Genomic DNA, 20,186 nt, shown 5'->3' with positions numbered 1-20,186 from the left:
ATTCCATTGAGCATAGATGTTTAATGTGGGGATGAAGCAGATATGATGATGAATGACAACAGATCAACTGTTTTTTTTCTCATTCAACAGATCATTTGATTGTCTTCATTCAACCCAAAAGAGCTCAGATCAAGGGTCCTGCTGGTTTATCCAATAAGACATTGTACATGGGTTGTCATTGTCAATCAGCACTGTTAGCTCTCTATGGTAAAGCCTATAAGTTGCAGGCAAGATTACACATCACAGTAGGCTAGCTCTGTGAACTAACTTTTCTACACAGGTACAGCAAAACTATCTCAGACAGCAAAGTGCCATTGAGCCATCTGGGTACTTTTTCAGATAGCCAGTGTTCATTTTGCCATCTGGTAGTTGTCAATTCTGCACCACTGTGCTCTGTGTGCCTCAAGCTATCTAGGGGAGGATTTTAATTCCTCTAAATATTTCAATTCTGTTTGTTTAGAGGGAAGAATTCTATGTCTGCATTCTTTGTGTACTGTACATAAGGATTGATGTTTGCTTCCATGATTTGACTAAAGTGGAACGACCTCTGCTTGGCTGTCATAAGAAAGTAAATCCTGGCTCAGTCTGACAATATTCTGTTTACTGACTTACTGGGACAATAGATACTTGAAGGAAGGGCACATAAGTGTATCAAGCACACCTTACCTGGATGCATTGCAGGCCTGGGGCAAATTGATGTAAAATGCTTTTAAATATGTCAGGTGCACTTGATTTAGCTTTCTCAGCACAATGGAACCAATAGAATAGTCTGCCGGTCAAGCTAAAACAAATGCACCACAAGTAATTGAAAGTACTGTATTTAAAAAATGTGCAGTCATGCCCTAATTTCAGATTACAATATACACTGAGTGTACAAAACCTGCTCTTTCCATGATATTTTGTAGCCTGACCAAGTGAATCCAGGTGAAAGCTATGATCCCTTATTGATGTCACCTCTCCACTTCAATAAGTGTAGATGAAGGATTTAAAAATAAGGATTTTTAAGCCTTGAGAAAATTGAGACATGGATTGTGAATGTGTGCCATTTAGAGGGTGAATGGGCAAGACAAAATATGTAAATGCCTTTGAACGAGGTATGGTAGTAGGTGCCAGCCGCACTGTTTTGAGTGTACTAAGAACTGCAATGAGGCTGGGTTTTTCACGCTCAACAGATTCCCATGTGTATCAAGAATGGTCCACCACCCAATGGTGGACATCCAGCCAACATGACACAACTGTGGGAAGCATTGGAGTCAACATGGGCAAGCACCCCTGTGGAACGCTTTCTATACCTTGTAGAGTCCATGCCCTGACAAATGGAGGCTGTTCTGAGGGCAAATGGGGGTGCAACTCAATATTAGCAATATGTTCCTAATGTTTTGTACACTAAGTGTACCACATGATTCAATATTGAACTATCCATCTACTGGTACATTATTGGTGGGTGGATCTTTTCGGAGTAAAAGTGCTCTTTAGATGACCATTAGATTCCTCTGGTGTCTCCCATTTTGATAATGCAAATGATTATAGAGCATCTAAGAAAATATAGACAATTGCCATAAGTTGTTTTTGCACAAGCAACAAGTATAGGGATCAGAATGATTCAGGGTGTTCAAACAGAGGTGGGGTGAGGGGAAGAGGGGGAGGACGGGGCCCTTAGTGCCCATTGCATCTCCCCTGACCCAGACCTGGGGGTCCATGTGTGTGTGTGTGTGTGTGTGTGTGCGTGCGTGTGTTTCTTTCATATTCTACCTTTTTCTCCCTCCTCCTCTTCATTTTCTGGCAGACTGAAGGAATGTCTGGGTGCAGAGGGGATTGAGCCTTCACTCGTGGTGCACCATTCTGAAATGAGAGAGGGAAAAAAGAGGGAAAGAGGGAAAGTTAGAGACTAAACCACAGAAATGTAAACATGTCTGGAGCTAAAATAACTTAGCTTTCATTGAAAACACCCCTCTGTCACAAGCAGACTTCTGTATGCTAGACCCTGTCCAAAACTGTCACCAAAGGGCAGTTTGTTCTGCAGAATGGTATTGTTTTGCAAATAAAAACACAAAGTATTTTCACTTTGAAACCTTAAACCTTGAAAACAGAGCGCTGAAGTGGATATTACAACAATTATTATTATTATAGTGTGTTCTTGCATAATGTAAGATTTGTGATTACTACCATTATTACCATGTTTTTCAATGTGTGACAAATCATTATTTGTAGGCCTATCAATAATTGTGGTTATTTCAATGACAAAAGCCATGCATGTCAGTATGCAACAAAAAAATGCATTAAAATGTTTTTTTTTTTATATGTAAGTCACTGACATTTACATAAATTATTACAAATCATTTTGTGGTCATGTTTTATCATTGGGCCTTTGAATATATCTTGCTTATTACTGCTGATTATCATTTCTACCACATCTCTGCTCTAAGAGACACTACTGTTTTAATAAAGGAGACCTCTCACCAGGAACCTGATGCTTGACCTCACATCGTGAGGGGGATTCTTTAAGCCTGGAGAGTTAGCAATTTGACACAATTACTTTATCATTAAAGTCAATTAGCTCTGTCACATGTATTTTACTCCTCAGTTACGACTCTAGCTGCCGACCAACTCTCTCCCTCCCCCATCCATCCATCCATCCATTCTCTCTCTCTGTCTCTTTCTCTCTCTCTCGCTCTCTCTCTTTCTCTCTCGTGCGCAGTTGTGTTTTGTGTGACTTGCCTCTATTCTCCAATACTTAGTAGTAGATGCAGTTTGGTCGCATTGAAGAGCAGTTCATTGAAACATCGTGGCAGCTTTAGTTTTTCTCACCGACAACGATTCGACGTTTCACGACCAAACCGTAAGTCCAAGCCTTATTATGAATGCTTTTACAAAGAAAGTTGATGTATTAGGACATGTCGCTTTGCGCCGAAGCTGAGCTAGAAGCTAGCTGTTTAATATCAATGATTAAATTATTATGTTTGCTATCACAATTTTTTTATGAAAAGTTTTTGTGAACTTAAGGAAGGGGTTGCATTGAGTATTCTCAATGATGATGCATGATGCTCTGAAGTGATGGTCCGTGAGTGACAGTTGACAGGTAGGATATTTTGGTCACTCGCCGATGAGAAGGCTACATTTATGGCAGACCTTTCAATCAAACCATTACAAAGCACAGGAAAGAAGGAAAGAAATTATAGAAATGGGTGATGCAATACTGACAAAAGTTGTTGTGTTGTGGTTATGGTAATTGTGAGCTAATAGTGTATAATTTGTATCAACAATATGAATGATTGTTCACCACTCCGTCCTTTTTGTTGTTTTGCCTTACCTCTGTGTTTACATGTGTAGGCCCTATCTTTTTTTACTTCTATTTTGTATAATTTTCTACTGTTGTTTTCTGCTGACTTTATAAGTATGCTGTGGCCTACTATACAGAAACTATTGTCATTTTGCTGACACTTTTCTCCAAAGCGACTTAAACCACTGTCGCTATTGACATTGATTCAGTATATCACTGCACACTCTTGGCCAGGTCATTATTGTAAAAGACAATGTTCTCAATAATCTACCAGGATAAATGAATAATAATACTTTTCTTTAGTGATAGGCTGAGACTCTTAAATATTAGTCTCATGCTCTCTGTTAATTGATCTATATTTCTCCTGGATTGAAGGAAAGGGCCTTGCTTAATCTTGGAATGGGCTTGATCCAACCATAGACATTACACATTAAGAATTAAATCTTTCATTTACCTGTTCAATAATGAGTTAAGTTAATCAGCTACTTTTATAATGAACACAATATAGTATTGACATACCTTTTGTAACTAAGCTTTCAGTGCCGAATCACAAATAATTAAATCAATTTAGAATTACATCTACACAGTGATTTAAAAATGTTATCAACCGCTTATAAACGACCAAAAAAGGTAGAACTAGCTCACCTGCTTTTACTCTATGATTTGACTACTACATGTTCAATGTTCTTTTGCAAAACATATTTAAAAAGGAATCGTTTCACCATATTAAAATGAGAGTTCAGGTCATGTAAGAGAGTTGACCTTAAAATGAGGGACAAATGTAAATAAATTAATATATTAAATAAGTAATAATCTTCTGAAATTACTTTGTCAATGCAACAAAATAACTTGGGCTTTACAATGATGGTGATTTTGGGATTAAGTGGGTTAAAACTTTTGGGTTAAGTGAATCTTCCTAGTCACAGAGGGTGCACAGAGGGACATGTCAAAATGCTGAATTTTAGCACCTAAGCAAGTCTTTATTCATATAAAAAAAATCTGATTTATTGAATTCTCCATGTGGTCTATAGTAAAAGGCACTTCATTTAATATAACAGGCTTTTCAAATGCAATATTGGTACACAATTTCTACAATATCAAAGGGACGCAAAAGGCACTCTTTTCATGGAACGACCCAAAAAGCAACTTCTCTGGTTGAAAACATTGATATTTGTCAGAAACATTTATTCCAGTGCCAAAATTGACTAAACAGTATAAGTAGGTTAATTTTGGTAATAAAGTCAGTATATTCCAAAACAGAGTTCTGACTGATGTTGTCATGACTTACATGAGGGTTGGGCTTGAATTACAATCATGCTCACTTGCCCAATAACACGGCATTGTACAGCTGCGAGGATTGCGCTCTATCCAATCATATCAGCGAACCTCCAGACAGTGAGACAGACCTGCCCAATACGCAGTACCTCTGACTCTGACTTGTTTACATAAGACAACATATCGCCAGGGAGCCCATAGGCTTTAGGGTGCACTAAGCAAGATTTGGTTGGGAGGCTCCCCCACCTCTCAGGCAAAACATTTTAGTGCCCCCCCTCTTGGCAGTGCATCATTTGTTTTGCAATGGTAAAGATAATTTCCTACAATTCTACACATTTTGCCATGAGGAGGATAAATATTTTCAGGTTTAAAGCTCATTTCCTGCCGTTCTACACATTTTGCTTTGGCGTGGTGAGAAACTTTTCCAGTTTTAAAACAAATTTCCTGCAATTCTACACATTTTACCATGACTTATGCCATGTTCATATGATATCTGAGTGAGTGACTAACAAAATCAATGGGGGCCCCTGGTGGTCAATGCTAGACTACCTTACCTAGCTATCTAAAAAATTGCACCTTGGCTATTCTACTTGTATAACTCTCAACAGTAAGTTGAGACCCCTGAGTTCCTTTTTTAGGTCAGGCCCCCTAGCGTCCGAGGGGCCCTATAGGCAGAGGCGGCACTGTACATGCCCAATGTTATGTTGAAAGAACAAGAGGCGGACAAGAATTCAGCATTTTATGCTGAATAATTACACCCCAGACATTTTATTCACACCAGCCCACTGTGCGCTCCGCCAACTCACCCCCCAAATCAGGAGTAATCATGGACGGATCCCAAATCATGACTAATCATCTTATAAAGTCATTCATAGTCTTTCTTAAGTATTATAAGTATGATAAATTGACTGCTGAGATATTCAAGAAACAAGTTGTTTCATCTAATACGTCCAAGCAGGAATAAATTATTCAAGATTTTTTGATGTGCAACCTAATCCAGGGATTGTCATGAATTTTGGGTTGACAATTAGACTATAGTTGCTATATTTTACTGTCAAAATAGAACTCCAGATTTTCCAGAATGTTTTGTTTTGTTCAATATAGATGAATTACATACATCTTTATGCGCACTAACTAATATCATAGGCTAATTCATTTTGGTTTCAACAACTCAAAACACTTTAAATAGACTGCTAACTCTAAATATAAAACCCACTGCGCGTAGCCAAGTATTCATCCAACAGTAAACGTAATGTCATAAAAATATTTTTTTCAGTTGTAGGCTACTACCCACGAGACCTATACCCTCACAATGGCTGGTGTGCATTTCACACACGTGCCGCTCCATATCTCAAAGCCATATCAAATTGCTTGGGTGTAAAATAGTTGCTATTGAACTGAATATTGAGAGTTAAGAAATATAAATTATACCCACAGAAAGCCGAGACCCTCCTCTCATCTGCAGGGATAAGGGATGAAGCTTCCAAAGCTCATCACAGCAGCAGGTCCCAGCAAGGGCACAGGATCAGGGGCAGAGCATACACCTTCATTACAGGAGGATATTGCACTTTACTGTTTGACCAAATCATGGTTTTATCTGCCCAAAACATTTGAAGTTTGGAGTGAGGTGACAATGTAGAATGTGCTCTTTCTACGTTATAGACACACATTCAGTTTTTTACGATCTATGATTTTGGCTGTCTAACTGATGACAGAGACGGACTAGGTCTCTTTGCTGATGCTGCATTTGAATTTGAATGTGAGTTTGCGTGACATCAGCTCAGCCTATCAGAAAACGGTAGGTGAGCCAGCCATTGTCCACTGATCAGCCAAAGGCTAATTATAGATTAGTATAACAGAGAATTGCTCAAAATCTTTTAAAAAATCCTAACAGGCCCATGGGCTGCCGGCCATGTCACTTTTTCAATGTTTTAATTTTAAATATAACATATTTTTGTGTGTGTCAATTTCAAACAGCCCACCCAACAAAAAAATGGTCCAGCCCATCTAGCATTTACCAGAATTGCCAGATGGCCAATCCACCCCTGGAAAGAACACTTGGCTCCTAAGCCACTGTTTTGGGCAAAATGAGAATTGACACTATGCGCACTTGCATCCCAACTGCCACTTGTCAATATTCCAAATTTCAAAAACCATTCGCGAGCATCTTGTGACCCGCTGCGACCTGTTTTGTAACATGATTCCCTATGAAACACTGCCAGACAGACACACACTCTGGTAATAGATAATGAGAAAGTTGTAACAACAAAATCTCACTGAAGCACACGTCACCACTTGCCAGGGACTTGATTAGATGATTTAGCTAATGTGGCCGGCCTGCCTGCTCAATGTGCATGCTAGCTAGTAGTAGATAGCTTCATTGACAAACACAGAGATGGAACAGCTAGCTAGTGATTTTGGGCACTGATAAACAGTGTGTAGCAGCTTGTGCTTCATTTACGATAGTTTGACAGCTTGCTGATGATTACATTTTGGACGTTCTTAGAAATCAGTCCTGAGTGCAGCCAGCAGCAGTTGACTTGATACTGTTGACTTGATACTGTCTGCAGTGCACTGACTTTTTCATGCACATTTTTTTACTTCAGAAAACCGCACCAAACACCTCAGCTAGATGTAAAATTGTGAGACTAAGACCTCCTCGGCAAAATTCATTACAGATTTCTTGATTTATCTTAGATTAATTTGGACTATTTTGAGGAAGTGGTAGTGGCTATATTGTTGCTACCGTGACTCAAGAGGGACAAACAACAGTAACTGCCAGGATATGATAAAGTGAACATAACACACCCACATTGAACCACACCCCGAAGACTCATACATTTTTTCATAATGAGCAGCAGAAAAACACATGCGGAATCAGCCGCTCTTTCAAGCCCATTTGACAACACGCACGCACACACACACACACACACACACACACACACACACACACACACACACACACACACACACACACACACACACACACACACACACACACACACACACACACACACACACACACACACACACACACACACACACACACACACACACACACACACACACACACACACACACCTGACCATTATGCATAATTAAATCATTTACTGCTGTTTTGTAAGCTTATGTCTTGGTGATTTATGTGGTGGGGATCATTTTTGCAACATCTGGTTTGCTCCTCTATCGTATCAAAATTTAGATCACCATTCCAAAGGCAACATTTAACATTGGGTTGCCAGGTCTTTTCCAGCCCATTTGTCACATCTTCTGAGTTCGATTTTGGCTGAACATTTACCCAGCATACTCTTTGTTTTTGTGTGAAAGAACTGATCCAATAATCCAACAAAGTGCACATGTTGGGAAAATATTCAATGTCGTTTTTTCATTTACACCTAATTCCAAATACGTTACTTTTCTTACCTGCCACTAAAATAACTCATTGTGAGAGGTGTTGATATCTTTTATCTGCCAAAATATTTCCTCCACTTCAAATGGAAAATCCGTTGAAGCAGAGCCATCAGCATTCACAAAATACATCATAATTTGCGGTTAATGTCATATCGATGCATTTTTAAAAATGTTATAAATGTTTATGTAAATTGTTATAGCCAGTCAATGGTTATTAGTGAGTTAAGCTTCACACATAATACTACATGTATGTGTACCATCCAGGGGTGGAATTAGGTAAAAATCACTCCAAGAACTCACCACTGTCAGGGTATCTGGCAGACAGCTTAACCAATCTAACCCCTGTTATGCTCCAGCCGCCCCAACCTCGATATTGAGTAACATATGAGTGAGTGGTTGGGCTGGTGATGGTGAGGAAGGTGTGATGCAAGTGTTGAGAGGTGTGGTGTGGCTGTGGTCATATTTAGTCCTCTTTGCCTGTGGGGCTGCTTTGACTCGTATTGGCCCCCCAACACACCCTCTATCATTTAGTCTAGCCTAGCTCTTTCCTCACCTCAGCCACAGGCCTGTCTGGTCACCCACAAGCTGTGGCACAGTAGTGGAAAGGAAGGGTGCAGAGGACATGAGAGGGGCCCAGGATGGTCCTCATACAGTAGAAATACAGTAATGATAGTGTGTGTAAAAGGATTGAGTCTGTCTGGTTATGGGAATGCATTTACTGTCAGGGTTGTAGGTTCAATGTCACAGGGAGAGAGAGAGAGAAAGAGAGAAGCGGGAGAGAAAGAGAGACCCACTTTCTATCATTGTACAGAGGAGATGTTATTGTCCTCTATCACTGGTATAGATTAACAATTGGTTAATAGGATAGACAGGCCTTAGCAGCCAATGTTAAATGACGAAGACCAGAACAAATACTGTAATGGCCGTTTTCATTGGGCTAAAGAAGGAGCCAAACTTGTTGATGTTTAATGTTTCTTACGTGAATTATAGCTTTTTTTGTCAGAATAGAAATATAGCTTGAAGTGTCCTCTTCTGCTGAAGTGTTGTGGGCTGGGTCTTCGCCACATCTTTGAGCTTATCAGAGTAAAGGCAGTCTAAGGCCTTCTAGTCCTCACTGACACCACATCCTGTACTGTGTGTGTGTCTGTACTGTGTGTGTGCATGCATGCAAGTGTGTGTGTGTGTGTGTGTGTGTGTGTGTGTGTGTGTGTGTGTGTGTGTGTGTGTGTGTGTGGGTGTGTGTGTGTGGGTGTGTGTGTGTGTGTGTGTGTGTGTGTGTGTGTGTGTGTGTGTGTGTGTGTGTGTGTGTGTGTGTGTGCAAAAGAGAGTGAATTGAGGTACGGCTGTGTTAGAGAAAAAGAGCAGTAGAATCTTCAGAGTCACAGCCATACAGTAGTACAATGTGAATATCTATCTGTGTATCAGTGTAGCTGTTTGAATGTGAACGTGCACGTATATTTATGTGTGAAATAAAGAGCAGCAGTGTCGCAGCCGGCCACTGTGACACATTGCAGGCAGCTACAGTATAAAAGAGGAGGAATGACTCTGTACACGACCATAAAGGCCAGGCCTGGCTGAACCACTAGGAAGGAATGACTTGCCCCTGCACAGACACAGCACAGGCATGGTTGCCTAATTGAAAACGTGTGTGTGTGTGACGTGTGTGTGTATGATTGAGTGTGAGTGCAGTGTGATCCTGTATGTGCATAAGTGTGAGCGAGACATCGCACAAGTATGAGTCTGTCTGTGCTCATGGCGATATGTTCACCAGTTGTTTTGCAACACCAATGTCCCTTATCCTGTACCCCTCAACCCCAGCTTCACCATCCACATGAACCAGGGCCAGTGCTTTTGTTTTTGTTCAGCAAGCTGCAATTTCTTCACCCAGAGACTGCAAATGAAACCATCCCGCAAATCTTCCATTATAGGTAGTATAACCTCATTTTAGATATCCTGCTCAGCACATCATCGTGGCTAATTACTAGCATACTTGCAAGAGGGGGCCCGAGCCATTACGAGGGCAGTGGCTGTGCCGAGGGTGTGACGTGCTCGGGGGCCATGGTAAACCATGGTAAAGAGGTGCTTTATGGGCTGCCCCTCGCCCGTTAAAAACCTTTTATCACGTGGTAAACTCGCTGGACCACACGACTGTACACTGAGCTTACCGGTCAACTCAGTAACCACAGGACTGATGGTCATCTTAATATGTATTTGTGTTTTTATTTATTATGCCAAGGCAGCAGCTACTCTTCCTGGGGTCCAGCAAAATAAAGGCAGTTACACATGTTTTACAACAATACAATAAATTCACAACAGATTTCACAACATATTAAGTGTGTGCCCTCAGGCCCCTACTCACATATCGACAACACAAAATCCATGTGTACATGTGTGTATAGTGTGTATTGTATTGTGTGTTTGTATGCATGTGTCTGTGTTTAGGTTTGTGTTGCTTCACAGTCCCTGCTGTTCCATATTTGTATCTGTTTTTTAAATCTAAGTTTACTACTTGCATGAGTTACTTGATGTGGAATAGTTCCATGTAGTCATGGCTCTATCTAGTACTGTGCGCCTCCCATAGTCTGTTCTGGACTTGGGGACTGTTAAGAGACCTCTGGTGGCATGTCTTGTGGGGTATACATGGGTGTCCTAGCTGTGTGCTAGTAGTCAAACCAAATCAAATCAAATTGATTTATATAGCCCTTCGTACATCAGCTGATATCTCAAAGTGCTGTACAGAAACCCAGCTTAAAACCCCAAACAGCAAGCAATGCAGGTGCAGAAGCATGGTGGCTAGGAAAAACTCCCTAGTAGTCTAAACAGACAGCTCGGTGCATTCAACATGTCAATACCAGCACAATACCTCTCACAAATACAAGTAGTGATGAAGTCAATCTCTCCTCCACTTTGAGCCAGGAGAGATTAGCATGCATATTATTAATGTTACCTCTCTGTGTACATCAAAATGCCAGCCGTGCTTCCCTGTTCTGAGCCAATTGCAATTTTCCTAAGTCCCTCTTTGTGGCACCTGATCACATGACTGAACAGCAGTCCAGGTGCGACAAAACTAGGGCCTGTAGGACCTGCCTTGTTGATAAAAAGGCAGAGCATCGCTTTATAATGGACAGACTTCTGCCAATCTTAGCTACTGTTGTATCAACATCTTTTGACCATGACAGTTTACAATCCAGGGTTACTCCAAGCAGTATCTTCATCTCAACAGCTCAATTTCTACATTATTTATTACAATATTTAGTTGAGGTTTATGGTTTAGTGAATGATTTGTCTGAAATACAATGCTTTTAGTTTTTGAAATATTTAGGACTAACTTATTCCTTGCCACCCATTCTGAAACTTACTGCAGCTCTTTGTTAAGTGTTGCAGTCGCTGTGGTAGCTGACGTGTATAGTGTTGAGTCATCTGCATACATAGACACATAGATGCTTTACTGGCACGTCGTTAGTAAAGATTGAAAAATTAAGGGGCCTAGACAGCTGCCCTGGGGAATTCCTGATCCTACCTGGATTTCCATTAAACAACACCCTCTGTGTTCTGTTAGACAATTAACTCTTTATCCACAATATAGCAGGGGGTGAAAAAGCCATAACACGTGTTTTTCCAGCAACAGATCGATAATGTCAACAGCAGCACTGAAGTCTAACAAAACACTCCCCACAATCATTTTATCATCAATTTCTCTCAGCCAATCATCAGTAATTTAAACAGCTACACCTCCACCTTTGGCATTTCGGTCATTTCTGTAGATCAAAGTGAGTTTCAGAGATGGTCAGAATATGATTGTCATCTGTTACTAGCAAATTATTGATTTCATGAACCTTGTTTCTTAAGCTACAAATGTTAACGTGGGCTATTTTTAACACTTTTCTGGGATGCTTGATTGTTTTTCTTTCTTTACAGGGAAGCTTAGCAGAGGTAGACATGCTCGGGTTATTTATGCACACAGTGAACTTCCTGCTAGGGCACACCACCTCAGTTCTAACAGTATAACCTTGGTTAATAGGCATATGATTACTGCATACAATAGGTGTAGGATCAGCAGAGGCAGTAAGAGGGACATCAATTAGGTTACTTACATGGTGTCTTCCAACACCTGGGATAATGTACATTTGCTGAAGCATTCTTACAACTCAGCGACACAATGGTAGCGATTAAATGAGCTGGGCTTGGGTCATTAATAAGTCATTGTCTCAACACAGCCTTACACGATTTGGGTGGATCCCATCCTCCTTATAATACAAGCTTTGTTTCCAGAAGGTATCAAAATGGTCAATAAATGTTACACCCACAGAGCTGCAATAGTCTCATAGCCAGTTATAGAGGGATACATTTCTGCTGAACCGTTCAATGCCACAAGGGCAGATGGGGGCCAGATATTATGGGGCGTTTGTTGGTGTCAAGTAGTGACCCAATAATTTCTTTAAAATCCATCTTCAGATGTTCTGAGCTGCCATTCATAATGTCATTCAACCCCACATGAACCATGACAGTATCAGCCCCCGGTGACTGACACACAGCCCCGGAGAGAAACTTGGTGATATCCTGAACTTTTGCCCCAGGAAAACAAAAAGTGTTTGCCCCAGGTATAGATACAGTGGGGAGAACAAGTATTTGATACACTGCCGATTTTGCAGGTTTTCCTACTTACAAAGCATGTAGAGGTCTGTAATTTTTTTATCATAGGTACACTTCAACTGTGAGAGACGGAATCTAAAACAAAAATCCAGAAAATCACATTGATTTTTAAGTAATTCATTTGCATTTTATTGCCCTTACCATTTTTTATTGCCCTTACCAGCGCCCCTACAACTGTGTTGGTGTCTGTCTCTCATTGAATGTGAAGCGCGAGAGAGAAGTGCAGGGGGGTGGGTGATGGCTGGGTCTGTTGTCCGTGGCAGGTCGCCGGCTGTTCCTAGCTACGCACTGGCCCGTCTGCGTGTTAGCGTTCCTAGCCTCTCAGAGTTATGTCGGGCATGTCCCCGGTGTCTGTAGTCGTGGGGGATACAAAACATACAGTTACATCATGTACTGGCCAACAACTGGAGTCACACTCACACGCTGGAAATAAGCACTTTCCTTTAGTAGTTTTATAAAGAGCGTTGTATGAGTTGAGCTCTTGGTATTCAGGTACTAAAGCATCCGGGGTGAAAAAGTTGAATGAAAGAAGTTGAGCGAGGAAAAAAACCAAATGGTTATTAAAAGTAAAAAACTAAAAGTTTGGCAGGTAGCCAAGTTGCAACAAACAGCACAGCAGCACGACAACGCGGAAGTGTGACGTTTTCCCACTGTGAACAGAGATGTGGTTTGGCAAAGCAGGAGCAAAACAAGGGGGTCACCTTAATGACAGCACTGACTGTCATTTTAATGAGCGGTTGATGTCAATAGTTTAGACCCCAAAACCATAGAAGACCATTGAGTCATCCTGAATGAGTTGCCATAAAGGTATTGTTACTTTGGCCCTGTTTTTCAGCAGTGGTATGGTGTAGATGGGGATTTGAGTTTGTGATTCGAAACACTTTGTTAGCACAATCATCACCATTCTCATAGTGGAAGTATATATAGTCTCCACTAGACAAACAAATCAAATCAAATCAAATGGATTTATATAGCCCTTCGTACATCAGCTGATATCTCAAAGTGCTGTACAGAAACCCAGCCTAAAACCCCAAACAGCAAGCAATGCAGGTGTAGAAGCACGGTGGCTAGGAAAAACTCCCTAGAAAGGCCAAAACCTAGGAAGAACCCTAGAGAGGAACCAGGCTATGTGGGGTGGCCAGTCCTCTTCTGGCTGTGCCGGGTGGAGATTATAACAGAACATGGCCAAGATGTTCAAATGTTCATAAATGACCAGCATGGTCGAATAATAACAAGGCAGAACAGTTGAAACTGGAGCAGCAGCACAGTCAGGTGGACTGGGGACTGGGGAGTCATCATGTTAGGTCGTCCTGGGGCATGGTCCTTGGGCTCAGGTCCTCCGAGAGAGAGAAAGAAAGAGAGAATTAGAGAGTGCATATGTGGGGTGGCCAAACAAGTAAAATAAATCAATGTTGGCACCACAGACAAAACGATGAATGGCTTGCAATGATGTAGACCAGGGGTGTCAAAGTCAAATGGACGGAGGGCCAAATAAAAAATTTAGCTACAAGCCGAGGGCCGGACTGTTCGAATGTTCATTGAAAATTTTTAAATGACGCATATAGTCTAGTGAACCTAATTGAACCTACTGAAAACCTAACAAATATATTCCAATATGATCAGATAAATAAAGCAATATTTTCTTATGGCTCTGTCAGTAATCTTTAATTTTCAACAGACACAAAAGACAAATTTCCTTTATATAAAAATCCCCATAACATGAACATTAAATGAAAGAAACCGGTATTCAAGGCACCATCAGTAGCCTATATTTTCTATTTTAGCAAAAGTGGGCTAAATTTACTTCAAAGAAAAAAACAATAATAGCAATTTTCTATCATCCACTCAACTGAAATATTTTTTAAATATAATTGGATTGAAATACAATAAAATAAAGTGCAAAAATCTATTAATCAAAAACAACACTTTGTTTAAGGAGAAGTAACATGCAGTGAAAACAAATATTAAACTTTAACTTTTAAACTTGAACTGAGTAAAAACTCTAAATATGTGATTGCACAGTAATGTTCACTTGTTTGAGGTTGAGGGTGATACTTGGTGGTGTCCCATCTTTTCCACAAGTTCATCAATGTTCGGGGTAAGGCTCTGAGCTGAGGAAATCCTCAGAATTGAGTGGAGGTGTTCAGCAGTAAGTCGACTTCTGTGTGATGTTTTGTTCAAGTTCATCAAAGAAAACAGTTGTTCACACAGGTATGTGCTGCCAAACATAGACAACGTTTGAGCAGCCTGGATGCGCAGCTGGGGCATTGTGTCGGGGAGGAAACGGGCGAACTCCGCAGCACCCACTGCCGCATATTTTGCCCTCAGTGCATCATTGCATTGGAGGTCAATCAACTCCATTTGGAGGTTTGGTGGTGAGCTTTCCACGTCAACAGCAAATGGGTTACCGAGCAGTTCCAACCTGCTTTGTTGTGCTTCAAAGTCAGCAAATCGGCGTCGAAAGTCAGCGGCAAGCATACCTATTTTATCAGCCAACTGTGCGCTCGGGAACGCACTGGTAGAGAGCTTCTCTTTCATGGTCTGGCAGCTGGGAAAGTGGCTCAAATTTTCTTTCCGCATCTGCGTCTCCCACAGAGTCAGTTTGGTTTTAAATGCCTTCACTGTACTGTACATATCAGAGATGACACGATCCCGACCCTGCAGCTGCAAGTTCATTGCATTCAGATGACTCGTAATGTCACACAGAAAAGCCATTTCACACAGAAACATTTCGTCTCGGAGTTGTGTTGTGTCTTTCCCTTTGCTGTCCAAGAACAGACAAATCTCCTCACGAAGCTCGAAACATCTTTGAAGCACCTTTCCCTGGCTTAGCCATCGCACCTCTGTGTGATAAGGCAAATCACCATGCTCCGTTTCTAACTCCGTCAGAAATGCCTTGAACTGGCGGTGATTCAAACCTTTGGCTCTGATAAAGTTAACTGTGCGCGTGATGATGCTCATTACATGCTCCATTTTCAAGGCTTTACCGCACAACGCTTCCTGGTGTATGATACAATGATAAGCTGTCAGCTCACCTGTCGCGTTTTCCTCTTGCATCTTTTCCCGTATCTTCGCCACCAGTCCGCTCCTGTGTCCACACATCGCAGGTGCTCCGTCGGTTGTCAAACCCACGAGTTTTTCCCAAGGCAGCTCCATCTCATTTACACATCTTGACACCTCTTCATACAAATCATGCCCCGTAGTTGTGCCATGCATAGGACGTAAAGCCAAAAACTCCTCTGTCACGCTTAGGCTGGAGTCCACTCCGCGGATGAAAATTGACAACTGGGCAATGTCAGAAATGTCGGTGCTCTCATCCACAGCCAAGGAATATGCAATGAAATCTTTTCCCTTTTTCACAAGCTGCTCTTTTAGATTGATGGACAACTGGTCTACTCTCTCGGCAATGGTGTTTCTGCTCAGACTCACATTTAAAAAGAGTTGCCTTTTTTCTGGGCAAACTTCGTCACAAACTTTAATCATGCAGTTTTTGATGAAATCCCCCTCCGTAAATGGCCGGGCTGATTTAGCGATCTCTTCTGCCAAAATAAAACTGGCCTTGACAGCAGCCTGGCCATGTGATTTGGCTTTTGAACAGAGCCTGTCGAGATTTGAGGCCTCGTTTTAATTCCTCTGCCTTTTGTAGCCTTTGTTCCATGTCCATATTCTTGTTTTTGTCCGCGTGTTTCGTTTCATAATGTCGTCTCAGATTATACTCTTTCAGTACCGCCACACTTTCTCCACACAGAAGACACACAGGTTTTCCAGCTACCTCCGTGAACAAATACTCCGACTCCCACCTTGTTTGAAACCCCGGTTCTCAGTGTCCACCTTCCGTTTTGCCATTTTTGATGGGTATCTGAAAGTTAATTTTACTGTGATGCTGACAACTGCTGTGCCAATAAATATTGAAATGAAGCAGCCTACTGCTCGGTGCGTCACCGTTGCATTGTGGGAAATGTAGTATTGGTGCGTGTAAAAGATCTGCGGGCTGCCGGCTTGCTGCGGTCTGCGGGCCGGTTCTAATAATAAATCAAGATCATCCCAGGGGCCGTAAAAAACCTTCTCGCGGGCCGGATGTGGCCCGCGGGCCTTGACTCTGACATATGTGATGTAGACTATTCAGCCTACTCAGCGCTATTCAGACAAGTTCATATACTGTACGGTATATCACAACATGGAGATTAAGTTGGTTTCCACTCATATGGAAAATACAATTTGGCAGCGAAGAGAATGTAGTACATGGAAATGTACAGAGCTGATTTACTGTAGAAGTGAAAGTTCAGTCAGATATGAGTAATCTACTTTGCTGGAATATACTGAGTGAGTGAGTGAGAGAGAGGAGGAGTGCTCACCGCACCTGCAAGTAATCACCTCCTTTCACAGCAGGGTCTCTCTCTTTCTCTCTCTCCCTCCTCTGTAGTGGACATGTTCTATTGGATCGGTAGGGAAGTACAAAGACATGCCGCCTGTCATCAAGCCGCCTGCTACTACCCGAGAACCACGTTTCTTAAGGGGAATGATACCAGCTATGTCAGATGATGCCAGAGAATATCCCATATGATATTGTAGCCGTAACTAGGTTGGTGCTTCACATGTACAATTTTTTGATTGTCCCATAGAAATAAATATATAAATATACACATAAATATACACATGCATACATGCATATTAATAAACATGTGTTTATTAGTAATGAGGGACAAATCGATACCGTTACATATCGGGAAAGTATTTTTGACGATATATCAATCGTGTCGTTTTGACAAAAGCACAATATTGCACTATTTGGTTGTACCTGCACCAAAACTATAGTATTTTTCCATCATAACTATTTTTTCAGCACTTTTATTTCTATGACTGATTAAAACTATTTTTTTTCATGGCTCTCTCTTGTCCCTCTGCAGCAGACATATGGTGAGCAATATGTTTGGAATTGAGTGGCAATACATATAGAATTGGCACCTAAGTATCGTGATGATATTGTATCGTGAGGTCCCTGGTAATGCCAAGCCCTAGCGTTTATGTTCTCAACTTACTTCAATATGAGTCATTGTATTGGGGTTATGTGTGTATATTTATTTGGCTTAATTTTACTCTGCATAAGGCTCCTTGACTCTTGTATTCAAAACACAGATTTGATTTGACATGTGATGGCAAAAAGCATGTGGATTTGTGTGTGCACTTATTTTCAATCAGCCATTCATTCACATTGCATTAGTTTTCCCAAAGCCCATTTTTCAATGTAAAGTGTCACAGTGTTCACCCTTTTCTTCATGTGACATATAATACCTTAATACCTCTTTCGTGGTATTAAGTATTTATGCTGTTTTCTTGTTTCTCCCTCTCAGCAGCATACTGACACTGTTACATTTAAAATGAAAGAGGTTTGTGGTTAGTTGGGAAGGCTGAATAATTTGCCGCACTGATCTAGAAATATCCAACGCATGCATAGGTGGACTCAAAGCACTGATATTGTTACAGCTTTACATGAAGCCTTGAATTAAGTTATTTTACCCCAGGCTTAAATTCCACCATCCCAGCTATACTCATAGAATTGATACAGATTCTCTGTACATGACCAGATTGTCTGTGTATTGGTTTTAATTTCTGTGAAGCTATGCACACCGAGGCTGACAACCACACAGACACAAAGACAAAGAGCCAGCAAGCTGGCCAGATGGTTGGATGGATTCATGGTGAGCTCTATTAGAAATGTATACAAAGCCAATCATTGAAAAAGTTCTACCAAGCAGTCGTTTTCCTATAGTTGAAAGAGAGAATTAGTTTGTTAAGTGAAACTTATCGTAGTGTTAGCGGTCCACAGGGAGTGAGAAGACTGGATTACCCTTCTGTTTTTAGCCTATATGTGGAGAGTACCACAGAGACCATGAGGGCCACAGGCATGTATGGGGTTAGAATGCTATGCTTTATGGCTCCAGGCAGCCAGATGAGATGACACTCACCATGCACTGTGAAAAGTTAAAAGAACCCAAAGTTATTGGTGCTCATTATACATTTGTTTAGATGTTGTGTTCACCAGATAGGCCTGTGCTATTCTAAGCATAGAAGTGGAGACAGACCATCCTTGAGGAAAGTGAGATAGATGACATGGACCATATCTGCAGATATAGACATCAACAGGCATACTATATAATAATATACTGTATATTTTAGTGACATGAAAATATCGATACAGTTACATATGGGGATAAAAAAAAAATACGATTTATCTTACCGTTTTGACTACAGCAGTTGGCTGTACCTGCAATTATTGCAGAACTTTTATTTCCATGACTGATCAAAAGTTGTTTTCTCATAGCTCTCTCTTGTCCCTCTGCAGCAGACACATGGTGAGCAATATGTTTAGAACATGTAATTGCAATAAATGTAAATCACAGTATTGAATCGCAATGCATATCGTATCGGCATCTAAGTATCGTAATAATATCGTATCATGATGTCCCTGGCAATTCCCAGCCCTAGTATCTTTCGAAAGAATATTGTAGTAGTATTTTGTCAGCAAACATTTAGGGTGGTGTCTTTTCCTAGACAGTGCTCATATAGCGCTTGTAAGTAAGTTATGTTGATGCCTTGCACTTATAGCTTTGCACCTTCATCATGTGGTAAAAACAACAGCACAACAGTGAGCAATGAGGCAACATTTCTGACAGGCAAATCGCTAGACAAAAGTGTGTCTGTGTGTGTGTGTGTGTGTGTGTGTCTGCGTCTGTGTCTGTCTGTGTCTCTGTGTGTGCGAGCCAACCTTTCTCCACAACCATATGTGCCTAATTTGCTGAAAATATGCTAAGTAGTGTAATTCTTTAAGGACTATTTGAGCAAGGCTGTTAAGACCACCCACTCTACTGCTTTGGGTGGCTTTACCCTGCAGTGCTGGAGTATGCTGAAACAGTATTCCTTCAATAAGTATTGTTTTATTCCAGTACTCAATGCAAAGACACAGTTCACCTCACAAAGACATAGTTCACAACACACTCTCCAATATCTCATTGTTTGAAATGCATTATTTAGTTTTGTTTAACTGTAAACCAACACAGTCAGTAAGCCATGCAGCACAGCCACACACTGAGGTGTTGTGGCCATTATAGAGAAGTATGATGAGATAAAATATTAATTAGATACAGATGACTGAAAATGCTTGAGGTCGCTGATCCAGATCTGTGCTTTTTTCCCTTTCTTTCAGAGGAAGTATAAATGATTTAGGTTGTGCAAATTGCATTTTATGTGAGTGTGGGTGGGTTCCTCACTAAATGCCTTTAAATGGGTTTTAAAATAGCCAAAGATAGGTTGCGTGGGAGTCTGGGAGAGGTGATTGGGCACATTCTGTTGTTTTCCAACTGATGTGACATTAAATGGTGGAGTTTGTGGTCTCTGTAACCTAATGATGGCACCACTGAGATGGATTGGGACAGTTGATGTCAGTATGGCCAGCTCTCCATGTCCTTTAGCTTTGGTTGTTAATATAACAGGCTGATTCTGAGGTTGTATTTACAACACACAGTGTCATCAGCAGCACCACAGCTAATCAAAATATATACCAATTATA

General features: G+C 41.0%; 1 protein-coding gene across 5 annotated transcripts in view; it reads left to right on the top strand.

Annotated features, from left to right (window-relative positions):
• Positions 1-2,673: 2,673 nt before the first annotated feature.
• LOC118383424 (transcriptional regulator Erg) overlaps positions 2,674-20,186 on the top strand; it is a 79,447-nt gene continuing 61,934 nt past the window's right edge. For 4 of the 5 annotated variants that reach the window (XM_052529840.1, XM_052529839.1, XM_052529836.1 and 1 more), the window contains exon 1: positions 2,674-2,839. The gene's annotated coding sequence lies outside the window, so the exon portion shown is untranslated. The remainder of the gene's footprint in view (positions 2,840-20,186) is intronic. The other variant, XM_052529842.1, reaches the window with a different exon arrangement.

This window comes from Oncorhynchus keta, chromosome 11 (genome assembly GCF_023373465.1).
Source record: "Oncorhynchus keta strain PuntledgeMale-10-30-2019 chromosome 11, Oket_V2, whole genome shotgun sequence".
Lineage (NCBI taxonomy): Eukaryota > Metazoa > Chordata > Actinopteri > Salmoniformes > Salmonidae > Oncorhynchus > Oncorhynchus keta.
Note: the sequence above shows the minus strand (reverse complement) of the source record. Positions and strands in the feature narration are given on the sequence as shown.